The sequence below is a fragment of the Nomascus leucogenys genome, chromosome X (genome assembly GCF_006542625.1).
Source record: "Nomascus leucogenys isolate Asia chromosome X, Asia_NLE_v1, whole genome shotgun sequence".
Classification (NCBI taxonomy): domain Eukaryota; kingdom Metazoa; phylum Chordata; class Mammalia; order Primates; family Hylobatidae; genus Nomascus; species Nomascus leucogenys.
In genome coordinates, this window is record NC_044406.1 from 109870304 (window position 1) to 109887259 (window position 16956).

Sequence of the window (16956 nt, forward strand, 5' to 3'; positions counted from 1 at the left end):
CCAGGTTTTAAGAGAGATACCCTGCCTTGGCCAGTCGCGGTGGCTCACGCCTGTAATCCCAGAACTTTGGGAGACTGAGGCGGGTGGATCACGAGGTCAGGAAATCGAGACCATCCTGGCTAACACGGTGAAACCGCGTCTCCAGTAAAAATACAAAAAATTAGCCGGGCGCCTGTAGTCCCAGCTATTCGGGAGGCTGAGGCAGGAGAACGGCGTGAACCCGGGAGGCGGAGCTTGCAGTGAGCCGAGATCATGCCACTGCACTCCAGCCTGAGCGACAGAGGGAGACTCTGTCTCAAATAAAAAAAAAAAAAAGAGAGAGAGAGAGATACCCTGCCCTCTACCACTATCCCTTGACTCTCTCTTGGCACTAAGCAGATCAGACAGTCTCAGCCAATTCAGCAGGGGAACTCCAGAGCCAAAATTGCCTATTTGAAGTGTCTCACTGGCCAGGCGTGGTGGCTCACCCCTGTAATCCCAGCACTTTGGGAGGCCGAGGTGGACAGATCACAAGGTCAGAAGATCGAGACCTGGCTAACACGGTGAAACACCGTCTCTACTAAAAATGCAAAAAATTAGCCGGGCGTGGTGGCGGGTGCCTGTAGTCCCAGCTACTCGGGAGGCTGAGGCAGGAGAATGGCGTGAACCCGGGAGGCAGAGCTTGCAGTGAGCCGAGATCACGCCCCTGCACTCCAGCCTGGGCGACAGAGTGAGACTCCAGCTCAAAAAAAAAAAAAAAATGAGACCCTATCACAAAAAAATAAATTAATTAAATTAAATTAAAATTAAAATTAATTTTAAAAATAAAATAAAGTGTCCCACATTGGGCAGAAATGGTCAGATGCTAGCATCACTGTGATATGCAGTCATAGGCTGGACGCTGCTCAAATCTGCTCTCCATCCCCACTAGAAAATCCTAAAAGAAATATAGCCTTAAATACAGTTTTTAGGCTCCATCACCTTACCTATCCTGGCCGTTGTGTTACTCTCCAACAGGATTCAGGAGGAAGAGTGTGTCAGGAACATTTATTCAAGCTTTTATCTTCCCAGAACTTGAGGATATTATTTCTTTTTTTAACCTTCCATATTGTAGAAACATTGCAGCCATGCTAATCTCAAAGAGAAGAATGAAAGTAGGAATAGCATTGCTATTGGTTTTCCAAGACCTAAAAATTATGTCGTATTTCTCTTTAGTTTGGTCTTGAGATCTTTCTCTGCAGAGGGAGTGTAAACTCTAGCCCTGCCCTGATCAGGTTCCAGGGGATTGTTTGTGGATATTTACACTGTGCCTTTCACAGGATACTTCTTTATCCTAGCAGATGGCCTAATGCCTAGGTATCTGACCCATGGTCAGGTGTCCCTCTCATAGGAAACTTGTTTATACTGTCAACTGCCCTTGAGGCTCTTGTCTGACTTGTGTTCAGTTTATTCCTACCAAGATAGCCACTCTTTAGGAGAGCTTTCACTGGGAGTAAAATTAGGTCTGTGTGTGTCAGTCAGGTGAGGTACAGAGAAGACAACATAACAAAAACATATGAAAAAAACAAAAGCAGTTTATTACTCATAGATCCGAGAGAGAAGAAGGGTGCCAACAAGCAGATTGTCAAACCAGTGAGAGGGGAGTGAGAAACAGAGAAGACCTATGCAGTGAGTCATTCACTGGGGCCCAGGATACTACCAAATCAGAGTTCCCTTCCAATCGGTGGAGTTAGAGAAAGCACACATGACTTCCATGGGGTTGCACTGTGACAGAGTGGTCACTGCAGCATATCTGTACAGTCCCTGTTGAGGGTAGAATAAATGGAGTGAGTCAAATGTGGTCACACCTGGCTAATTTTTGTATTTTTGGTAGAGATGGGGTTTTGCCACTTTGGCCAGTCTGGTCTCAAAATCCTGGCCTCAAGTGATCCACCCGCCTCAGCCTCCCAAAGTGCTGGGATTACAGGCATGAGCCATCACGCCTGGCCCAACATCTTAATGACTGAACTGAAATACTTGAAGCAGGGGTGGCAAACTCAAAGACTAGGGTCAAGCAGGTAAGTATGTGAAGGAAGGGACCAAGTATAACTGCATAAGCATTCACCGTGTGAGTGTTAAGGATGGCGGCAAATTCCAGAAGGCAAGCTACTCAGCTCCAGCATACATGGCAGTCAAAAATGCAGTCTGAACCACAGCCTACATTCTTTTTTTTTTTTTGAGATGGAGTTTCGCTCTTGTTGCCCAGGCTGGAGTGCAAGGGCATGATCTCTGCTCACTGCAACCTCCGCTTCCCGGGTTCAAGTGATTCTCCTGCCTCAGCCTCTCGAGTAGCTGGGATTATAGGCATGAGCCACCATGCCAGCTAATTTTTTGTATTTTTAGTAGAGACGGGGTTTCACTATGTTGGTCAGGCTGGTCTCGAACTTCTGACCTAGTGATCCACCCACCTCGGCCTCCCAAAGTGCTGGGAGTACAGGCGTGAGCCACTGCGCCTGGCCCAGAGCCTACATTCTTAACCACAATGCAATGCAACCAACATTAGAAGCTGAACCTGTACCCATACCACCACTCACCATACAGTAAAAAGGCTGCGATAAGATGAGGAATTACGGCTGGGCATGGTGGCTCATGCCTGTAATCCCAGCACATTGGGAGGCCGAGGCAGGCAGACCACCTGAGGTCAGGAGGTCGAGACTAGCCTGGCCAACATGGTGAAACCTTATCCTACTAAAAATACAAAAATTAGCCGGGGGTGGTGGCGGGTGCCTGTAATCCCAGCTACTTGGGAAGCTGAGGCAGGAGGATCACTTGAACCTGGGAGGTGGAGGTTGCGGTGGGCCAAGATCATGCCATTGTACTCCATCCTGGGCAACAAGAGCGAAACTCCATCTCAAAAAGAAAAAGAAAAAGAAAAAAAAGATGAGGAATTACATCACCACTCTTTTGATTAATCAAGAAAACCGTAAGGTAGTACTACTGAGATCCCTACTCATAGCACCAGAATAAAGCCCATACCAACTTTCACCACATCAAGCAAAAGCACCTTTTTAAATCAAGGCCATCATCATACCATCATTTAATTTACTAGGAGCCAATCTCTGATACAACCATGACCTATATTCATATCAACATTTAGCCCTCCATGAGAAAGCATTAGCGAAGAAGAAGGTGTTTTTTGTTTTTTTTTTTTTTTTTTTTTTTTTTTTTTAGACGGAGTCTCGCTCTGTCACCCAGGCTGGAGTGCAGTGGCGCAATCTCGGCTCACTGCAAGCTCCGCCTCCCGGGTTCACGCCATTCTCACACAGGCTCCGCCTCCCGGGTTCACGCCATTCTCCTGCCTCAGCCTCTCCGAGTAGCTGGGACTACAGGCGCCTGCCACCACGCCCGGCTAATTTTTTTTGTATTTTTAGTAGAGAAGGGGTTTCACCGTGGTCTCGATCTCCTGACCTCGTGATCCGCCCACCTCGGCCTCCCAAAGTGCTGGGATTACAAGCGTGAGCCACCGCGCCCAGCCAGAAGAAGGTTTTTATCCCCACAATACCAAGAGAAAGCTGTGGCCACTCGATTTTCCTTGAGGACCTAGAAGTGTTCAAAAAAAATAGTTTATTAATTTTTTAAAAGTTTGAAAAACCTTTAAGTAGCAATTTATCTAATCCTTTTAATGGTTTTGTCATTTGTACTACGTGGATTACTATCAATTATTTAACCAACGCCCTATATTTAGGGCTTCTTCCTTCAAGTATTCATTGTTACAAATAATTCTGCAATGATCATTACTATGTATCCATCTTTAAGTATTTCTACAAGATATATTCACCAAAGTGTAGTTGCTAGATCAAAAGGTCTATACCAGCCCAGCATAGTGGCTCACGCCTGTAATCTCAGCACTTTGGGAGGCTGAGGAGGGCGGATCACAAGGTCAGGAGTTCAAGACTAGCCTGGCTAGCATGGTGAAACCCTATCTCTACTGAAAATACAAAAAATTAGCCGGGCCTGGTGGCACGTGCCTGTAGTCCCAGCTACTTGGGGGGCTGAGGCAGGAGAATTGCTTGAAACCAGGAGGCGGAGGTTGTAGTGAGCCGATATTGCCCCACTGCAGTCCACCCTGGATGACAGAGCGAGACTCCATCTCAAAAAAAAAAAGAAGAAAAAGAAAGGTCTATATCTTTAAAATGTTTATAGATATTGATAAAATGGCATCAAAATATTAACCCAATGTATAATCCTACAGACAATGTTAAAAGAATGGCTATTTATCAATATTCAAGCCAACCCTGGGGACTGTCAATATTTCAAATCTTTACTAATCTGACAAATCAAATGAAATATTTTGATTAGCATTTGTTTGGTTATTAATGAGGTTCAGTGTCTTTCATACATTAGTCATCTGTATATTCTCATAACCTTTGTCTATTTTGCTAATGTGTCATTGGTCATTGATTTGTAAGAATTTTTTTTGTATTAAGTAAATAAGATTTTCTCTCTCATATGTAGTGCAAATATTTATTCACAATTTGTTTTTTAAAATCTTTATTTGTGCTGCCTTATGCTGTGCAAGATTTTTTTAAATGTAGTTGAATTTATATCTTTTTTTCCTTTAAAGCTTCTTGGGGCCGGGAATTGTGGCTCATGCCTGAAATCCCAGCACTTGGGTAGGCTGAGGCAGGAAGATTGCTTGAGCCCTGGAGTTCAAGACCTGCCTGGGCAAAGTAGGGAAACCCTGTCTCTACAAAATTAAAAATTAAAAAAAAAAATAGCCGGGCATGGTGGCGCCCACCTGCAGTGTAGTTGCAGCTACTCAGGAGGCTGAGTTGGGTGGATAGCTTGAGCCCAAAAGGCCGAGGCTGCAGTGAGCTATGATCGCACCATCGCACTCCAGCCTGGAGACAGAGAAAGACCCCGTCTCAAAAACAAACAAACAAACAAAAAACTTGGCTTGTGTCATGCTTAGAAACCCCTCACCTGCTTTTTTCTTTGCTTGTTGTTGTTGTTGTTGCTGTTAAGAGATAAAGTCTCTCTGTAGCCCAGGCTGGAGTGTGGTGGTGTGATCACAGCTTGCTGTAGCCTGGAACTCCTGGGCTCAAGCAATCCTCCTGCCTCAGCCTTCCGAGTAGCTGCAACTATAGGCACGCACCACCATAGCTGCCTAATTTTTTAATTTTTTAATTTTTTTTTTTTTTTTGAGATGGAGTTTTTGCTCTGTTGCCCAGGCTGGAGTGCAGTGGCATGATCTCGGCTCACTGAAAACTCTGCCTCCTGGGTTCAAGCGATTCTCCTGCCTCAGCCTCCCAAGTAGCTGGGATTACAGGCGCCTGCCACCACACCTGGCAAATGTTTGTATTTTTATTAGAGACGAGGTTTCACCATGTTGGCCAAGCTGGTCTCAAACTCTTAACCTCAGGTGATCTACCCTCCTCGGCCTCCCTAAGTGCTAGGATTACAGGCGTGAGCCACCACGCCTGGCCGTAATCTACTTTTAATTTGGACTAGTGTAACTCCTTCATGCAATAAACTGAAAAGAGTCACGTTGTCTATCAGGCCTCTGAGCCCAAGCTAAGCCATCAATGCTTATCCCCTGTGACCTGCACGTATATATCCAGATGGCCTGAAGCAACTGAAGAATCACAAAAGAAGTGAAAATGGCCTGTTCCTGCCTTAACTGATGACCTTACCTTGTGAAATTCCTTCTCCTGGCTCATCCTGGCTCAAAAGCTCCCCCACTGAGCACCTTGTGTCCCCCACCCCTGCCAGCCAGAGAACAACCCCCTTTGACTATAATTTTCCACTACCTACCCAAATCCTATAAAACAGCCCCACTCCTATCTCCCTTCGCTGACTCTCTTTTCGGACTCAGCCCGCCTGCCCCCAGGTGATTAAAAAGCTTTATCGCTCACACAAAGCCTGTTTGGTGGTCTCTTCACACGGACGCACGTGAAATTGTCTATTCTTGAAGTTCCTCATTTAAACAGAGGTCAAGGAGTAGGCACCTGGTAGTATCAAGCCTGAAACAAAGCAATAACGTGATATTTCACCCAAGCCCAGAGTCCTAAGATCACAGACGACTAGGCTGTGTCTGGCCGGAAGCTCCTCAGCTCCCTCTCTGCAGTTTCCTGCCCTAAGCGAATGTCACCACCTGCTGAGAGCAACAGCAGCAGTACCACTAGAGGGAGCCTTTGGTGGTAAAAGAAAGATCCCCTGGTATCTCTCTCCAACCAAACCAAGAGGGCAGAGCTTAGAGAGGCTACCTTCCCTTTGGTGAGGTGACAGGATATCTGGCTTGCCACAAAGATCTTTTTTTTTTTTTGAGACGGAGTCTCACTCTGTCGCCCAGGCTGGAGTGCAGTGGCGCGATCTCGGCTCACTACAAGCTCCGCCTCCCGGGTTCCCGCCATTATGCTGCCTCAGCCTCCCGAGTAGGTGGGACTACAGGCGCCCGCCACCACGCCCGGCTAATTTTTTTGTATTTTTAGTAGAGACGGGGTTTCACCGTGTTAGCCAGGATGGTCTCGATCTCCTGACCTCGTGATCCGCCCACCTCGGCCTCCCAAAGTGCTGGGATTACAGGCGTAAGCCACCGCGCCCGGCCCACAAAGATCTTTTTGACTAGACATATGCTAGCTAAGGGATGTCCAAACACCAGAATGTGAGGCCAACCTTCCATCAGACTTAAACTTTTGACAGGAAAACAAATCTCAAACTGATGAATCAGTCATGTAGCTAGCTAGCTATAGAGCGTTCAACTTAAATTAGCAGCAGCTGCCCAATGCCATGTGCGGTAACAAACTGGTTTTTGGGTTTTTTTTCCCTTTGGTTTTAATGTTATGTGTAATTTTTTTGTTTGTTTTTTTTTTTTTTGAGACGGAGTCTCGCTCTGTCGCCCAGGCTGGAGTTGGAGTGCAGTGGTGCGATCTCGGCTCACTGCAAGCTCCGCCTCCTGGATTCACGCCATCCTGCCTCAGCCTCCCGAGTAGCTGGGACTACAGGCGTCCGCCATCATGCCTGGCTAATTTTTTTTTCTTTTTTTTTTTTTTTGTATTTTTTAGTACAGACTGGGTTTCACCGTGTTAGCCAGGATGGTCTCGATCTCCTGACCTCATGATCCGCCCGCCTCGGCCTCCCAAAGTGCTGGGATTACAGGTGAGAGCCACCGCGCCCGGCCTAGTCTCCTTTATATAGGTGTTACACAATTTCTTCATTAATATCGTATTTATGAGTCACCTATAATGTGCAAGGCACTGTTTATTCTTGTATGCCGGACATACAAGAATATGTCCCTGTTTTCATGGAGTTTACAATCTAGCTGGGGAGGGAGACAACATTTTTAAAAACAAATAGCCGGGTGAGGTGGCTCACGCCTATAATCCTTGCACTTTGGGAGGCTGAGGCAGACGGATCACGAGGCTAGGAGTTTGAGACCAGCCTGACCAACACGGTGAAACCCCCTCTCTACTAAAAATACAAAAATTAGCCAGGCGTGGTGGTGCATGCCTGTAGTCCCAGCTACTCAGGAGGCTGAGGCGGGAGAATCGCTTGAACCCAGGAGGCAGAGGTTGCAATGAGCCAAGATCGCACCACTGCACTCCAGCCTGGGCGACAGAATGAGACTCCGTCTCAAAACAAGACAAAATAAAATAAAATATGGCAATTGGTGACAAGTGTTATAAGGAAAATAAACCTGGGTAAGAGCATAAAGAATAAAAGTAAAGGAATGCTATTTTACATAAGCTGAACAGGGAAGGCCTTTCTGATAGGTAACACTTTAGCAGAAACTTAAAGGAGGTGAATGAATCAGCCATGAGGATATCAAGGTAAAGAGCATTGCAGGCAGTAAGTACAAAGCCCTAAGGCTCAAGCATAACTGGCTTGTTTGAGGAACAGCAGGAAGCTAGTGTGACTGAAGTACAGGTGATAAGATCTGAGTGGTAACCAGGGACCAGGTTATGTAAGTCCCTGTAGGTCATGGGAACGATTTTAGATTTTATTCTGAGTGGGTTTAAAAGGCACTGGGAGGTTTTAAACTAAGAAGCGACATGTCTGATTTATTCTTTTAAAGGATCAGTCACTTTTATGAGGAGAATAGAATGGCAAAGGTGGAAGCTGGGAACTCAGTTAAATCCAGGAGATAGATGATGGTAGCTTGGGCCAGGGTGGCGGTGAGGGTAATTTGTGCTCAGAACAGAAAGAAATGAGCCAGGGCCTCTTCCCTCCAGAGGCATTTACCAAACAAAAGGTGTTCCTTAAGTGAGAGGGACACGTGAGACAATGAGTTAGTGACCTGCGGCCACCAGGAAAGTAGACCCTGGACTCTGGATATCTCTCTCTCTGTGTGTCTCGCTCTCTCTCTCTCTCTCTGTCTCTGTCTCTCTCTCTCTCTCTGTCTCTGTCTCTCTCTCTCTCTCTCTCTCACACACACACACACACACACTCAACTAGGATTCTGTTGTAGTCTTTGCCCCAGGGGTCATTTGCCCACCCCAGGAAACAACTGATAGGCAAGCAGTGCTTTGGGGTGGACACTGAGAACTGAAGAAAGCAGCTGAAGCTGTGCACCAGCCAAAGGGGACTCCTAGTGCAAATTACACTCTTGTGCAGAGAGAACTCAAAGGACTACACTCTGGAATATGGAAACAAAAAATTCCTCAAGCTTTGTTTCCAGACCCCTAATGCTTTCAGGTGAGTCATGACTAAGGCAAGCTTAGAGAGAAGCCAGAAACCCAGAGAGGTTAGCATAGCATGCAGGGATAGCTTTTAACCTTAAGGTGTTTGACCATTCCAAAGAGGTATGTGAGAAGCTGAGCTGCTCATTTGTTGGTTTATGGGGCTGGGGGACAGAAGGTGGAATCTAAGGTGTACTGTTCCCTGCTTTGGGTTTGGAAACTAGATAGCTACACCCTAGGAATAAGGACGAACTAGAAGTAAATTAGCCTTCATGACCTCTATAGATCAGATTTATCATTTGAATGGCCCACAAAATATCAAGATTTAAACTTGGAATAAGGTAATCCCATACTCTTCCCATACTATTAGTGCCCCAGGCACTTGTAAGAAACAAAAAAATCCTTTCTGGGAAAAGATAATATTATTTCATGTCTCAAATTATTTCTATAAATAATTCCTCAGGGCCGGGCGCAGCGGCTCATGCCTGTAATCCCAGCACTTTGGAAGGCCAAAGCGGGTGGGTCACCGGAGGCAAGGAGTTTGAGACCAGCCGGGCCAACATGGTGAAACCCCATCTCTACTAAAAATACAAAAATTAGCTGGGCATGTTGGCAGGCACCTGTAATCCCAGCTATTCGGGAAGCTGAGGCAGGAGAATTGCTTGAACCCAGGAGATGCAGTTGCAGTGAGTCAAGGTCGCGCCACTGCACTCCAGCCTGGGCTACAAAAGCAAGACTCCATCTCAATAATAATTAATAATAATTCTTCAAATAGGATATCCAACACATAACTAAAGATAACTAGGGGCCAGATGCAGTGGCTCACGCCTGTAATCCCAACACTTTGGGAGGCTGAGGTGGGCAGATCACGAGGTCAGGAGTTCGAGACCAGCCTGGCCATCATGGTGAAACCCCGTCTCTACTAAAAATACAAAACTTAGCTGGGCGTGGTGGCGGGTACCAGTAATCCCAGCTACTTGAGAGGCTGAGGCAGGAGAATCATTTGAACCCGGGAGGCGGAGGTTGCAGTAAGCTGAGGTCGTGCCATTGCACTCCAGCCTGGGCAACAGGACAAGACTCGGTCTCAAAAATAAATAAATAAATAAATAAATAACCAGAGCCTGGCACAGTGGCTCGTGCCTGTAATCCCAGCACTTTTGGGAGGTCGAGGAGGTGGCTTACTAGAGGTCAGGAGTTCAAGACCAGCACACCTGCAGTCCCAGCTACTCAGGAGGCTGAGGCATGAAAATTGCTTGAGCCTAGGAAGCAGAGGTTGCAGTGAGCCGAGATTGAGCCACTGCGCTCCAGCGTGGGCAACAGAGTGAGACTCTGTCTCAAAAGAAAAAAAAAAAGATAACCAGACACACAGTGAGAGACAACAAAGAATGAGCAAGAAGCATCAGAAACAACAGACAATACAAATACATCCGCCATCCACTATGACTCCAGATACTGTTAAAACCGCTATTTAAATACTTCTTAAGGAACTGGAAACTATAAGGTGATACTACAGATTTGAAAACAAACAAACCAACTGGCTGGGCGTGTTGGCTCACGCCTGTAATCCCAGCACTTTGGGAGGCTGAGGCGGCAGGTGGATCACCTGAGGTCAGGAGTTCGAGACCAGCCTGGCCAACATGGTGAAACCCCATCTCTACTAAAAATACAAAAATTAGCCAGGTATGGTGGCACATGCCTGTGGTCCCACCTACTTGGGAGGTTGAGGTGGAAGGAGGATCACTTGAGCCCAGGAGGTTGAGCCCAGGAGGTTGAGGCTACAATGAGCCATGTTTGTACCACTGCACTCCAGCCTGGGCAACAGGGCAAGACCCTGTCTCAAAAAAGAAAAAGAAAAACTGTCAGTAGTAATAAAGTAGAATTTATTTAATCTTATAAAATAGCAAAATGGAATTTCCTTAATCTTAAAAGAAACCTAAAGCAAGCATCAAACTTAAAGAATAAATATTAAAAGCTTTCCCCTGTTAATGAGGAATGAGACAATGATATCCATTATCACTATTTTTATTCAGTATTTTACTAGGCACAAAACAGCAATAAAAAATTAAAAAAATTAAAGGTAAAAATATTAAAGATTAGGGCTGGGCGCGGTGGCTCGTGCCTGTAATCCCAGCACTTTGGGAGACAGAGGCGGGTGGATCCCTTGAGGTCAGGAGTTCGAAACCAGCATGACCAACATGGCGAAATTCCTCTACTAAATACAAAAAATTAGCCGGGCATGATGGCGGGCGCCTGTAATCCCAGCTACTTGGGAGGCTAAAACAGGAGAATCCCTTGAACCTGGGAGGCAGAGGTTGCAGTAAGCTGAGATTGTGCCATTGTACTACAGCCTGGGCAACAAGCGCAAAACCTCATCTCAAAAAAAAAAAAAAAGAAAGAAAAAAGAAAAGTACAGTAAATTATTATAATTAGAGAGTTTAGCAAATTGCTGGATACAAAATTAGCATTCAAAAACAAATTATAGAAGTATTATAGAAGTAAATATTTGTGATCCTGGGATAGGCAATAGTTTCTTAGATACAGCATCAAAAACACAAATGACAAAAGAAAAAAATACACTGGGCTTCATCAAAATTTTAAATTTTTGTACACCGTAAGTCACCATCAAGAAAGTAAAAAGACAACCTACAGGGCTGGGCGCGGTGGCTCACGCTTGTAATCCCAGCACTTTAGGAGGCCGAGGCGGGAGGATCACAAGGTCAGGAGATCGAGACCACGGTGAAACCCCGTCTCTACTAAAAATACAAAAAATTAGCCGGGCGTGGTGGCGGGCGCCTGTAGTCCCAGCTACTCGGAGAGGCTGAGGCAGGAGAATGGCGTGAACCTGGGAGGCGGAGCTTGCAGTGAGCCAAGATTGCTCCACTGCACTCCAGCCTAGGTGACAGAGCGAGACTCCATCTCAAAAAAAAAAAAAAAAAAAAAAGACAACCTACAGAATGGGAGAAAATATTTGCAAACCATATATCTGACAAGGGACTTTTATCTAGGATGTATAATCTTAACATTCAATAATCTTTAAAAAAAAAAAAAGCCCAATTTTTTTTTTTTTTTTTGAGACGGAGGCTGGCTCTGTCACCCAGGCTGGAGTGTAGTGGTGCGATCTCGGCTCACTGCAAGCTCTGCCTCCCAGGTTCACGCCATTCTCCTGCCTCAGCCTCCCGAGTAGCTGGGACTATGGGCGCCCGCCACCACGCCCGCCTAATTTTTTGTATTTTTAGTAGAGATGGGGTTTCACCGTGTTAGCCAGGATGGTCTCGATCTCCTGACCTCTTGATCCGCCCACCTTGGCCTCCCAAAGTGCTGGGATTACAGGCGAGAGCCACCACGCCCAGCCAAAAAAAAAAGTCCAATTTTTAAAAAGGGGCAAAGAGGCCGGGCGAGGTGGCTCAGGCCTGTAATCTCAGCACTTTGGAAGGCCAAGGCGGGGGGATCAGGAGGTCAGGAGTTCGAGATCAGCCTGGCCAAAGGGACCAGCCTGGCCAACATGGTGAAACCCTGTCTCTACTAAAAATACAAAAATTAGCCGGGCATGGTGGCAGTGCCCATAATCCCAGCTACTCGGGAGGCTGAGGCAGGAGAATTGCTTGAACCCAGGAGGCAGAGGCTGCAGTAAGCTGGGATTGCCCCATTGCACTCCAGCCTGGGCAACAGAGTGAGACTCCTACTTAAAAAAAAAAAAAAAAGTTGGTGGGTGTGGGAGCAGCAAAGGGCTTAAGTAGACATTTCTTCAGAGAAGATATACAAATGGCTGATAAAGACATTTAAAGATGTTCAGGGCCAGACGTGGTGGCTCACACCTATAATCCCAGCACTTTGGGCTGCCAATGTGGGAGGATATCTTGAGTCCAGGAGTTCACGACCAGCCTGGGCAACATAGTGAGACTATCTCTACATAAAAACAAAAAATAAGGCTGGGCACAGTTGCTCACACCTGTAATCCCAGCACTTTGGGAGGCCGAGGCAGGCAGATCACCTGAGGTCAGGAGTTTGAGACCAGCCTGGCCAACATGGCAAAACCCTGTCTGTACTAAAAACTACAAAAATTAGCCTGGCATGGTGGTGGGCGCCTGTAATCCCAGCTACTTGGGAGGCTGAGACAGGAAAATTGCTTGAACTTGGGAGGCCGAGGTTGCAGTGAGCCGAGATCAAGCCATTGCACTCTAGCCTGGGTGACAGCAAAACTCCATCTCAAAAATAAATAACTAAATAAAATAAAGATGTTCAACATCACTAATCACTAAGGAAATGCAAACCAAAACCATGAGATACCATTTTACATGCAGAAGAATGGCTATAATTTTAGAAAGATAGAGTTTCACAAGTCTAGACGCTGAGCCACAGCACATTTGCAACGTCACGTGGAAGCTGAAGCTGCACCTCCCACGTGGCCCCTCTGGCCAGCTGAGCACCTCAGAGAAGAACTACACCCAGGCCAGCACCAGCAGCTCAGCCACCAGCAGCAGCCCCACCCTCTGCAGCTGGCTGTCCTGCTGCTGCACTCCCCAGCAGCCAGGTCTGATGGCCTGGGTGGCAATCACTGCAGCTGGCATGGCTGTGGACTTTGCTGTGGGGCACATACTGGGTCATGCCATCAATGGGAGCTTCAGTGGAGTAAATAATGCTGAGCCCACAAGTGGTGACATCACTTACCAGGAGCCTCAGGGAACCCAGCCAGCACAGCAGCAGTAGCCTTTCTTGTATGAGATAAAATGGTTTTTGGAATGTGCCCAGAATCAGGGAGACATAAAGTTCTGTGAGGGTTTCCATGAGGTGGTGAAACAGTGCAGACTTGCAAATGGATTTATCTAATCAAGAAGTTCAAATTGAAGACATGGAAAATCAGCTCTCATAACTAAGTTAATTTAGCATAAAAATATAATTGATAGCCGGGCGTGGTGGCTCACGCCTGTAATCCCAGCACTTTGGGAGGCCGAGGTGGGCGGATCACCTGAGGTCGGGAGTGCGAGACCAGTCTAACCAACATGGAGAAACTCTGTGTCTACTAAAAAAAAAAAATTCAAAAAATTAGCCGGGCATGCTGGCACATGCCTGTAATCCCAGCTACTCGGGAGGCTGAGGTAAGAGAATCACTTGAACCCAGGAGCCGCAGGTTGTGGTGAACCGAGATCACGCCATTGCACTCCAGTCTGGGCAACAAGAGCAAAATCTGTCTCAAAAAAAAAAAAATATATATATATATATTTAATAGTGAAGGTATAAAGTGTAAAACCGTCAGTTAAACCAATCCTGTCATTCATTACTTTCTTGCTTCAGAACTGCAATAGAAGAGGGTGTTCTTATTTGGTAGAATTTCATTAAGATAGTATAGAATTTGGGGCATGTCAAATGTTTGTGTGGCCTCCTTAAACCAGCTGTTGTGATTTTTTTGTTTTGTTTTGTTTGTGAGTTAATTAGAATAAAGTGATTTTCTTCGCCCAAAAAAGACAATAACAAGTGTTGCTGAGAATGTGGAGAAATGGGAAACCTTATATATTGTTGATGAGAATGTGAAATAATCCAGCTACTTTGGAAAAAATGGAAACAATCTACATGTCCATCAACTAATGAATGAATAAACAAAATGTGATATAGTTATACCAAATATTCCACTTATTCCATTAAATGGAATATTATTTGGCCATAAAAAAAATGAAGTACTGATACATGCTAAAACATGGGTGAATCTCAAAGAAATTATGCTAAGTGAAAGAATCAGTCACAAAAGACCACATATTATATAGTTCCATTTATTTGAAATGTGAGGCAGAAATTGTGAGGAGAGAAGAAACTTCTCTTCTCTCATGATAATACCACATAGGGTTCACACTCTGAAGAAAGTCCCACCCTAATTAAAACTGAGAACGAGTTTGAGACCTGATGGATCAGAGCACTAAGAATCAAAAGGAAGGATGTTATTTGTTTTTTGTTTTGGTTTTTTGTTTTTTTTGAGACGGAGTTTCACTCTTATTGCCCAGGCTGGAGTGCAATGGCTCCATCTCAACTCACTGCAACCTCTGCTTCCTGGGTTCAAGCCATTCTCCCGTCTCAGCCTCCCGAGTAGCTGGGATTACAGGCATGCGCCACCATGCCCAGCTAATTTTGTATTTTTATTAGGGACCAGGTTTCACTATGTTGGCCAGGCTGGTCTTGAGCTCCTGACCTCAGAAGATCCTCCCACCTTGGCCTCCTAAAGTGTTGGGATGACAGGCGTGATCCACTGCACCCGGCCGGAAAGGTGTTATTTGAAAGATGTGTTGGCTGGGTGTAGTGGCTCATGCCTGAAATCCCAGCACTTTGTGAGGCTGAGGCAGGTGGATCACCTGAGGTCAAGAGTTCAAGACCTGCCTGGACAACATGGTGAAATCCTGTCTCTACTAAAAATATAAAAATTAACTGAGCCTGGTGGTGCACGCCTGTAGTCCCAGCTGCTCGGGAGGCTGAGGCAGGAGAATCACTTGAACCTGGGAGGCAGAGGTTGCAGTGAGCCATAATCGTGCCACTGCACTCCAGCCTGGGCAACAGAGCAAGACTCCATCGCAAAAAGAAAGAAAGATGCATTAAAAAAAAAAAAGGAAGGAGCCTAAAAATTGCACAGTACAAGAGACAGTAGTCTTCTGAAGGCAAGACATGAAGAAGTAGCCACTGGAGGAATAGCATTCAGAAGATCAAATGATCCTTCCCTCCAAAAGTATAATTTATTAAAGACACTATACTTTATTGTATCAACAGAAGAGGGTGCTCTTGAGCCAATAAACCAAATAAGGTATCTGAATCCTTTTCTTCATATAAAATCAATCAAAACGTTATCACCGAATCAGGAAAATCCAGGATACTTTACAATAATCAGAAAATGATTATCTTCACAGAGTTACTATAAGGGGGTAAAAAAGCAAGAACCAAAAGTTTTCAGCTGATGAAAATAAATATCCTCCAAAAAAAAAAAAGACAAGAATAGTAAAGCAGAGAAAAACATAAATATAATTAAACAAGCAATTGCAGATATGAAAGACTACTGCGAATCAAAAATTTAAGGCTGGGCACAGTGGCTCACACCTATAATCCTAGCACTTTGGGATGCTGAGGCGGGTGGATCGTTTAAGCCCAGGAGTTCTAGACCAGCCCGGCCAACATGGTAAAACCCCATTTCTACTAAAAATACAAAAATTAGCCGGGTATGGTGGCGTGCACCTGTAATCCCAGCTACTCGGGAGACTGAGGCAGGAGAATTGCTTGAGCCTGGGAAGTGGAGGCTTGCAGTGAGCCAAGATTGTGCCACTGCACTCCAGCCTGGGCAAGAGAGCCAGACTCTGTCTCAAAAACACACACACACACACACACACACACACACACACACAATAGAAACAAACAACAGGAACATGTGGCGTGCTGACTCAACTCGGGAAAGAAATTGCAGAAAAAGACAAAATCGTCTCAGAAGAGAAAACTAAATTACAAGGTGCCCAAGGAAAAATTGGTATCATTGAAAAATGCCGTAAAAGAAAAGAAAGAATGTGAATAAAAAAGAACCAAGACAACCAAAACAAATTAAAGGGGCAAAGAGCAAACTGACAGTCTCGTTCAATCGCCAGGCCAGAGTGCAGTGGCGTGATCTCAGCTCACTGATACCTCCACCTCCCAGGTTCAAGCAATTATCCTGCCTCAGCCGCCCGAGAAGCTAGGATTACAGGTGTGCGCCACCACGCCCACCCAATTTTTGTGTTTTTAATAGAGTTGGGATTACAGGCGTGAGTCACCGAGCCCGGCCTGAAAGCTCTTAAGAAAACAAAACAAAACAAAAAACAGCCGGGCATGGTGGCTCACGCCTGTAATCCCAGCATTTTGGGAGGCCAAGGTGGGCAGATCACCTGAGGTCAAGAGTTCAAGACCAGCCTGACCAACAAGGAGAAACCCCATCTCTACTAAAAAAAAAAAAAAATACAAAATTAGCTGGGCATGGTGGCGCATACCTGTAATCCCAGCTACCTGGGAGGCTGAAGCAGGAGAATTGCTTGAACCCAGCGGATGGAGGTTTCAGTGAGCTGAGATCGTGCCACTGCACTCTGGCCTGGGCAATAGAGTGAGACTGTCTCAAAACAAAAACAAAAACAAAACAAACAATGGAATAGAACTGTTATAATATTTAAAATTATAACTTAAACAAAACTTTCTAGAAATAAAGCGACATCCCCTCCTACATATTTAAAGATCCCTCTGTGTATTTGAGGATACTGACAATCAACTCTGAGACATAGCTCAGTAAAACAGACAGTAGTGATTAGAAAAAAAATCCTGGCCAGGCGCG

At 45.5% G+C, this 16956-nt stretch overlaps 1 pseudogene; it reads left to right on the top strand.

Annotated features, from left to right (window-relative positions):
- Positions 1–6604: 6604 nt before the first annotated feature.
- On the top strand, positions 6605–13510 carry LOC101177990 (annotated as a pseudogene).
- Positions 13511–16956: the final 3446 nt, after the last annotated feature.